The 9,920-nt window shown below is 33.3% G+C and overlaps 1 protein-coding gene across 1 annotated transcript in view; it reads left to right on the top strand.

Moving 5' to 3' along the window:
• The window catches only part of DLC1 (DLC1 Rho GTPase activating protein), a 546,175-nt gene that overhangs the window by 57,336 nt on the left and 478,919 nt on the right, over positions 1–9,920 (top strand). The window lies entirely within an intron of this gene.

Below are 9,920 nucleotides of genomic sequence, written 5' to 3' on the forward strand. Positions count from 1 at the left end.
ACAGAGCAGTTCAACATCCACAAACCTATAATTATAACTCATCACATAAACAGAACCAAAGACAAAACCACATGAATATTTCAGTACATAAATATGGAGAACAAGAGGAGGAATCCGGATGGCACTATAGGAGTTTGAAAGCTATGCGTATATAACAGGGTGCCATAGCTCATGCCTGTAATCCCACCATTTTGGGAGGCTAAAGCAAACAGATCACTTGAGGTCAGAAGGTCAAGACCAGTCTGCCAACATAGCAAAACCCTATCTCTACTAAGAGTATAAAAATTAGCAGGGTGTGGTGGCATGCTCCTGTTATCCCAGCTACTCAGGAGGCTGAGGCAGGCGAATCGCTTGAACCCGGGAGGCAGAGGTTGCAGTGAGCTGAGATCATGCCATTGCACTCCAGCCTCGGCCACAGAGTGAGACTCTATCTCAAAAACAAACACATCGTGATGAGCATATAGACATGGGAAGAAATCACGAGAGAAGTGTTTACAGATAATTAGAAAAACAAGATTCCCTGTATACTAACACCAAGGGGGCAGGGATGTTAGAAAGAACCAGCAAAGGACACAGACAAAGGGTAGCAAGGGAGACATAAGGAAAATATTTCTAAGAGAAGGAAGTGGTCAACCGTCTCAAATGTCCTCAAGTAAGATAAAGAATTAACTATTAGATTTATTAATGTGGAGGATTTGGGTGACCTTGACAAGAATAGTCTTGAAAGTATAGGGACAAAAGACTGATGAGCATTTGTTTTAAAGATAATCAGAAGAGAGAAAATGGAGACAATAAGTATACAAAACTTTTAAAAAATTTTTGCCACAAAGAGAACAGAAAACGGAGAGGCTGGGAGTGGTGGCTCATGCCTGTGATCCCAGCACTCTGGGAGGCTGAGGTGAGAGGATTGTCAGAGCTCAGGAGTTCGAGACCAGCCTGGGTAACATAGTGAGACCCTGTCTCTGCAATTTTAATTAAAAAATTAAAAACAGGAAAGAAAATGGAAAAGTAGCTGGAGGAAGTGGAATCAAAAGAGGATTGTGTTTAATATAAGAAAAAACATTATGTGTGTATGCTGATGAGAAACTCAATGAAATGAAGATGAAATAGGAAGAAAAATACAGAAGTGATACTCTACAACACATGAGAGAGAGGGATGTAGTAACACATGGAGAAACTGGCCTTAAATATGAGCACAGAAAGTTCATCTAAAACAGCAAGAAGAAAGGTGATATATATGTACCGGGCAGCTGATAGATATTTAATTTGTCAATATAATGACATAAATGTTGCTTTATTGATAATTAGCAATCATAGCACACTAGTGACTGATGCTGTCAAGGTTTAAGTGTGTTAGCAGTCTGCGTATGTTGATAAGTATTGCATGAATGAGACCAGTATTATGTAAGCTGAAATAATAAGCTTTTAGTATAATATTCCTATTTCTAATTCTGTGATTAACCAATGACAGCTAAATTTCTTCAAAACATACTCTTTTCCATACAATCAATTTCCACTAATGTACCAAATAAAAATATTCATTGTGAAATACATATTAATGCTCTCTAGAAAAGATTTAGTTTATGTATTTTCTCTGTGATCATTTTCTTTCACTTAGACTTTATAATTTCTTTTAATAAGAGAACATGGCAATAAATGTTAGTTTTCCAAAAAATAAAAAATACAAATTTCAATCTCATTTTCTTACATTTTCAAAATATGACAAAACCCTTTTAAAAACATTTTCCTGTCATGATTTTTTGTTGTTGTTTTTCTCTTATTCCATTGTTAATATTCTCAAAAATTAATACTCTATGAACACATTTCTTCTACATGATATAGAGCAGTAGTCTTCAATTTGTGGTTTACATAACTGCCCAACAGAACTTTGGAAAAATGTGTATTCACTCATAAAGTTTTAAGTTTACAGCTGATATTTCTATCATAAAATTAAATAGTTGAGAATGATAGAATTTGTAGTTTATTTGTATTGTATATATGTTTTGACACATTTTCATCAAAATACTAAATCTGAAAATTTAGCTTATTCAATTTATTAAAACTTTATAAATACTTTACTGGCAATCAAATCTTCATTATCAACCAATCAGATCCAATAAACGTGCTGATATGCTTTTTTTTTTTACAATTATTTCACTTCCAAGTCCTACCTTGCATATAGGTATATATCTAGACAGGCAGATAGATAGATAGATAGATAGATAGATAGATAGATAGATAGATAGATATGTTTGCATTGTCAAAAGTTTTTCATCTAGATAAAATGTCTTGCCTTCAATCATTTCATACTGAACTTCTCTTTGAATTGTTCTCAAGGGACCCTAATATGCCTTGTATAGCACTCCAAAAGTTTTACAGTTGGGAGCAATGCACCTTAGTAACATTGCAAATGAATGAGAGATTATTTGTTAAGTGGGGAAAATACTACTGTGAAAGGGGTTGGAGGGAAAGAGAGAGTAATTCTTTACCCATGATCAACACATAGACTTGTTCTTAGGCAAATTTATTTTAGGAAACAGACATGGAAGTTCAAAATCTAGAGCTAGATCCCTTAAAACTATCCGAACCCACATATATCTGGAAAACTGTTATGTGCTCCCAGAGATATTCGTGCACATACTGAACATTGGGATTTAGAACAATGCATGCTAGACTGAACATCTAAAGGTGACATTCTTTGTTTTGGCTGACTACAACTGACTTTTCTGTATAAATCATTTAACTCACCAAGTATTAATTATATTTTTGCAAAGTAAGGGATTTGGACTAAGGTAATATTTTCCAAAGAGTTTTCAAATGAATATTCCTCACGAAGTGTTCTTTGAAAAAAAAAAAAAAAGTGTGTGTGTGTGTGTGTGTGTGTGTGTGCGTGTGTGTGTGCGCTTAAAGAAGTCTGGGAAATGCTGTAAAATGTTCTTTTTGTGGAAAGTAAAATGCACATCAGTAGAGTAAACTCACTGAGAATTCTTGCAGGAGAAAAATATATTTAACTTCATTTAGCCCATTGATTTCTAGACTATTGGACCATATACTATTTTTCTTTTTGTATCATGGTTAACAGCACCACAAAGGGCTACTATTCTAAAGAACATACTTCAAGAACCTGAGCCAGAGTTATCCGAGACTCTTCCTAGCTATATACTTCCATGTTTTAATATGAAACATGTATCTTGATTCCAGTAATAACTGCAGTCACTGGTCTTCTTAAATGATTCATCCATTCAATAGAGTTTAAGCTTTTATTAAAGATAAGCCAAGCTGCTCTAGAAAGAGCTAAAATGATGTACATAATGATTTTTGTTTTAAGATTCAATTATTTTATTTCATTTCTATTTATACAAAATGCTTCTGCAGAAAACCCTATGTCTCTCTATATATATTTCTTTACCATGGGGTATGAGTAAGACTTACCTTGCTTTTACTTTTAATATTCAAATTGTCTATATATAACTCAAGAAGATCATGCAAAAATTCAGAGGTTAGGTTAACATCTGTATTAATCTTTTCACATTGGTATATACCTCTGAGACTTGGTAATTCATAAAGAAGAGATGCATAATTGTCACAGTTTCTCGAGGCTTGGAGGGCCTCAGGAAACTTGCGATTATGACCGAAGACAAGAGGAAGCAAGGGTCTTCTTCACATGACAGCAGGGGAGAGAAGTGCAGTGTGAACACAGAAAAAGAGTGCCATTTTTGAAACCATCAGATATTGTGAGACTCACTCACTATCACAAGAACAGCATAGGGGAACTGCCCCTTTTAATCCAATCACTTCCCATCAGGTTCCTACCTTGACACATGAGGATTACAGTTTAAGATGAGATTGGGTGGGGACACAGAGCCAAACCATATCAATGTCTCTCTAGCCTATTGTCAGGATAGTTGCCTGTTTCTCAGACTAGAGTCTGTGAGTCTTAAGGATGAAAATACTTCATTGGTTTCTTCAATTTCAGTACCTGCCTCACATATATAAGCACAGCAAATATTTCCTAAGTTAATTTGACTGTTTCTGCCTATTCACATGTATTTTATAAACAAGCCAGAGAGCCACTTTTGAAAACAATGGAAAAGATAGAAACAAAGAATAACATGTTGCTAGACCATCTCTTTAAGCTCTAGAATTTTCATGTGATCCTCGGAAATCCAAATGCATTACACGCCTGAGCCACTTTTGTCTTTCTTGGCAGTAACACCCTCAGAGTTCTTCTGGAGATTAGTTTAGTATGACCTTCCAATTCTGAAGCCAGGCAGGCCTATTTCAATCGACCTGCTCTTTTCCAGATGTTTTTTCTACCACATCCTTTAACAGGGTTTAAAAATGTAATTCCTCTGCTGTTTAATGTATCAACCTTTTTTAGATTTGTTGTGTCATATACATGAGTTAATGTTATGTGTGTTAGTTACACAGCAATGTTTCCGTGTCATCTCCCTCGGGTATTTCATGAAAATGTGGAAGCCCAGATGGTGAAAATGTAATTGGAGGGTTGAAGCAGTTAAATTTGCTTACATCATCTAGTGCTTTGTAGAGTGTTTTGAAATAATTTTCAGCTCAAATGGAAGTGCTTTCTAATATAATTTGTAGCTTCCATGGAATAATGAGCTCCTAAAGAAACATTTTTTTTTTTTACGTATTAAGTTTCTTTTCATACAATTGTTTTACTTGCCATTTAGTGATTTCTTCTATTACTCAGAAACTTATCACCTCAGTAAGTCTGATTATTCATCAGTGAATACTGCCTCCTAATTGACTTAAGAAACCTGACTTAAAGTAATTTCTACTTAAGATGTTATTTCCTTCTTGTGTTTTCACTGCTAATTTTTGCCAGCCATAGAGTAAGAAAATAAGTCATCTTTAGGTGGAGACTCATTTGCTGATTTTTAATATAGTTGGTCAGTTATAACTAAATGTAATGGAAGGAAAAATGTTTAAAAACAAGATAAATGTCTTATATTTTATAAATTGAGAGGAAAAAATACAAACGAGAGAAAAATCCTTTCACTAAAATTCAGTAATTATAATTGATCTTCCACTGAATTCATGCCAACATTTTTCTGAAGTCCAGGAAAGTATTTTCTTAAAAGAGAAATTCTGTTGTTAGAAATATAAGTGATCTTCCCCATGCCCCAGCTAAGAAGTCAATCAACAGTGATGCTAACCCAAATAAACTAGATGTTGTTTGTTTGCAGGCTATCTTGATATTTATTAACAGGTGATCAGAAAGATACATCTCTACGCTATCAAAAGGAGGTTTGCTTTTAAGTTATGATGTCTACTAAAGCCATAGATTTTCCAAATCCATATGAGAACTGATCAGGGTGAGGATAGTCTGTTAAAGGCTATTAAAAGCTCCTAACTCTTAACATTGTAATGGCAATTCAATTTCAACATAATTTTTAGAGCGTGATTTTTCAAACATTCAAACCACAGCAATATTCCTTGCAGCTTTATTTAGCAATTTAAAAATTATTGTTATTTATCATCTCCATACCTACTTCAGTATTCCAGACCCATGACATATCTCTCCAAGTCCCATCTCTATTTCCCTTCTTGAAACTAATTTATATATTTAATTTAATACTGGCTGTGTAGTACATAGCAATGAACAAGATGTAAACCAAAAGATAAATATTAGTCAAGTTTGTGAGTGTTACAAATGGACAATATATAAGCACATAATCCCATGGAAATACGTAACAGTCAGCTAACCTAGTGGGGTGTAGGTTTGGGTAGGAGTGCCATAGTTAAATTTAACATGAAGAACTAATAATAGCAACAACAAGATACTGAATTTGTATTATGTGCTAGAACAAACATACAAAATTCTTACCATGTTCTCAGCATTAGGTACTATATATTCCTTCAACAACATAACTCTTGCATTCAAATAACTCAGGGTTTAAAAAAGAGATTCTGATATGTACAGCGATAATTACAATATTTTGAGTGCTATTTTAAAATTCATGCATGTAGAATTGTAGGTGGCTGAGAAAAAATTTTAAAGGTGTTAACGCTTGAGCAGAATCTTGAAGATGAAGCAATTTCATGCAGAAGACAAGGAAGAAAGAGAGATTCCAAGAAAGGAAACACATGAAATGTGTGCAAGATAAGTGTGTTTTTGAAAACAGAAAGTATTTCAAAGCGATTTAACAAAGTGTCTGTAGAGATGGGTATTGGGAGAAGAGATTAGAAAGAGAGAAGGCAGATATGTGAAGTTAGGGACTCATGGAGAAGTACAGATAGTGGCTAAATATTTTGTTATCAGTCAAGCTAACAAACACCTAGATAAAATAATGTTGTATTTTCTAACCTTGACAAATTTGCCTTCTTAATGCATAAACTGTGTCTGTCTCTGCTGTCAACAGAGGCAAAACCCATAAACTTTTACAACATTTAGAGCAATAGGATATACTCGCCTTTCCTTTGAGATCGTAGAACAAGAGATGTAGAGAAGCACTATCTTGGGGCCTGAAGATTATTCCTCAAGACAGTGACCTTTCTGGTTACAGATTGTGTTGGGTGAGTAACAGAGGCATCATTTTCTCTTTTAATAAATGTATTAAATGTGATTTGTGATATGAGTGGCCCTCTGTGTTTTGAGTCCATTACAAGAGAGCCCCTCTTATACAAGTCTATATGAAGGTTAATTGATATAATGCTAAAGGTTTTGAGTTTTATGCAAAAAGCCACTAAAAGATCAAATAATTGGTCAATAATAACTACTGAAAATATTCAGAAGGTCATAAAAATTTGTTCAGTTGTTTATTATAAGTCCTAAATTGAAAGTACTATTGCTTCCTAACAAACTGTTTTTCATACAAGGTAATACTTCCATTATATCATAAGCTTTGTCATTTAGTATGAAATTTTCCACATCATTTAATTCAAACAGTCACATGCAATAAAAATAGTTAATTTATCAAAATATTTTCAGGAATTTTATGTCATAGACATTTAACATGATTGTAATTAAAGTAAGACTATGTTTTTTATACATACAACTTAATTTAAGAAGAAAGATCTTCTCCAAAGACTTCTTTACTCAAGGATACATAAAATGTCTACTTCAGGAAATGCAGGATTGTTTTAACAATACGCAGCATTCTAGAGACTCTTTGCCAAGTTATGATAGAACCATGATTGATAAATAAAATACAGAAAATGGAAAGAAGTCTAAATCTGGGATATACTATTCCAGAGTGATTAGAGCCAATTACTAAGACATTGACCTTGTTGGGAGCGTGGCCTGTCTTCTAATGCTGGTTTTCACCATCACTTAATATGAACTGTGTGGATTCTGTAATAAAAGACCCAAAAGACCCAAAAGGGCTCTGGTTTTTCCTTCGTTTACATAGAACTTTAATGCTGAAGCAGAATGATACGTTGGTGATTCATGGATAAACCAGTCATATTCTATAAATAAGACATCTGGAAAGTGACTTCAAGTTGCACCTAAAATACAGTCTTGTAAAATTTGCAGCTAAATATACTTTTTTAAAAAGAGTTCCTCAGTTAAGTCTAATATAAAGGATGCAATCCAATCCTGTTATGGCTTTTTAAAGGGTTCCAAAATATTTCATCATATTAAAATGGTTTTTCAAGATTGCAATTCATAAACATTTAACATTGCAACTGATTAAAAGAAAACAAATTCCTGAAATCCTGGTCTATTTTTAATGCTTGGACATTAAATTGAAGAATAATTTCTGACCATAAAATTCCATGGGTATTTAGAATTTATTGTGGTCTGTGATTATTGCTGAAACAAAGATTAATTACCAATATGAGAAAACCATTGCATCCAGCAAGCTGACCATGAGCCCTATAAATAGCATATCCCTTACAAGACTTTCAAAATTATTTTTGACTTTATAATAGATAAGAGTTTCAAGATAGCATAAAAGATTGTTTTCTTAATCCACTTCCCTATTTCTTTAACATATCCTGGAAGCCAATCCACACATCTAATAACTTGTGAACTATTCTGCTTGGCAGATATCCCAGTGGGCTTTAAAATATTAATATGTTTAAGGTTGCAAAAATGATTAATATATAATGTGTTTGATAGGATTCTTAGCATTTTATATAAGATATGAAAACACTGGATTTCAAATTAATTGCCATGCATAATGATATAATAATTCTAAGATTTCTTTAAATATCATAAACAAACAAGATAGCAGGAAAAGAGAAAGTCTTGTTTTTACAACTATGTCATTTATCTTAGTATAAATGGTTCAGCCAGGTGTAGAATTCTAATTCTACAGATTCCAAACTCAATACTTTATCATTATTAGTATTATCATCAGGCTAAGTGTTCTCTTTATATGGTATTGAATTAGAACTAACAAAGTATATTAAACAAATAGAGTTCAACAACACCACAAATTCATTTTACAATTGACTGAGCAGAGACTAAGAAGAGTAAACCTTGTCATACAATGCATCATGATCCAATTTGAATATGGAAATAGCTACTTTGGGGCTCAATTTGGCCAGGAAAAAAAAGGTCGATATTGGCCAGCAAAGGTGACTTGGGGAAAAAAAAATCAAAGTTTTCCTGCATGACATTCATAAGACTGGACCTTTCCAACTTCTCTTCTTTATTCTATACTATTTTTGAAGTATATATGGTAGCATATATTTCATATAATATCTTTAAATTATAGCCTCATTTTATTACCTTTCCATAAAATATTATGCTATAATTTGAACAGGATATCCATGTTTTGTTCACATTAAAAATGAAAATTTTAAATGCAGTGTTAGTTATTCTGTGAATTCATATTGTTCATAAAGGTTGCAGTTTAATTTTATTTACATATGCATTTATTCATAGTTAATTTAAAAATTGTAGCAAATGCCTATTATGTATCATGCACTATTCTAGCACTAGGGATACAACGAAAATAGAAACGAATCCAAACCCCTGTGGACAGGACTACAGAACTGCACAGTTCCAGGGGCGTGCTATTAAACTTGAAGTCTATGTGAATAGTGCCCCCTGAAGTTGGCACTTACGAGCCCCTGTGGCTCTTAAGTGGTAACTGTTCATGGATATATAAAATTCTTTATTTAAGCAGCATTATAGAACAAAGAGACATTGAAGCATATTTTGGAAGTGAATTTCCCAAAAGGAATGAAGCTTACTCCCAAAATTTACAAAATATTTTAGCTTTTTTAATGGACAGTTTTGTAAAATGGATTGTATACTTTCATGCCTTGTTAAACAGAACATACCGATCAGAATTACCTTATTCTTAATGACTACATTTCATCATCTCGAACACAGGCTATTAAACTGTACTAAAATTCTGTGATTACTCCCAAGAGCATGAATCATGCACAACAGTATGCAATGGAGCAGCCCCAGCTGCTACACTTTTCAGTTCTTTTGTCTGCTCTTTGTAATCTCCCCCGTCATGCTGTAGGCTCTCAGATCCCCCCATCTCTGTGCCTCTCACTAAAGTTCATTTTCTCAGGCCAAAGTACTGTGTTTAACCTTCTATGTACAAATTAACCTCATAGCCAAATTGACTCAAGCAATTATACTATGTATATATTATTTAAATTAAAGTAATAAGACAATGGGTAATAGAATACAAGAAAAATCACTGAAAAAATGTGTGTTTTTTTTTTTTTTTTTTTTTTTTGGCTGCTCCAAGACCTTTTGGTCTCTGGGTTGCAAATTGTTGGCTTTGTCAGTTAAGTGACCAATCTAGTAAGTTACTTCCTATTTGTGTGTGTGTGTGTGTGTAAGAGAGAATAACAGAGAAGAGAGAAAGAAAAATTGATGATGTCTATTGTATACGATATATATTGTACATCTGATGCAATGATAAAGTAACAATAATGAATAAAACAACTACTTTTATCATTTTAAGACTTTTTTTTTTTTT

This window comes from Cebus imitator, unplaced genomic scaffold (assembly GCF_001604975.1).
Source record: "Cebus imitator isolate Cc_AM_T3 unplaced genomic scaffold, Cebus_imitator-1.0 Scaffold5, whole genome shotgun sequence".
In the NCBI taxonomy this organism is placed as follows: Eukaryota; Metazoa; Chordata; class Mammalia; order Primates; family Cebidae; genus Cebus; species Cebus imitator.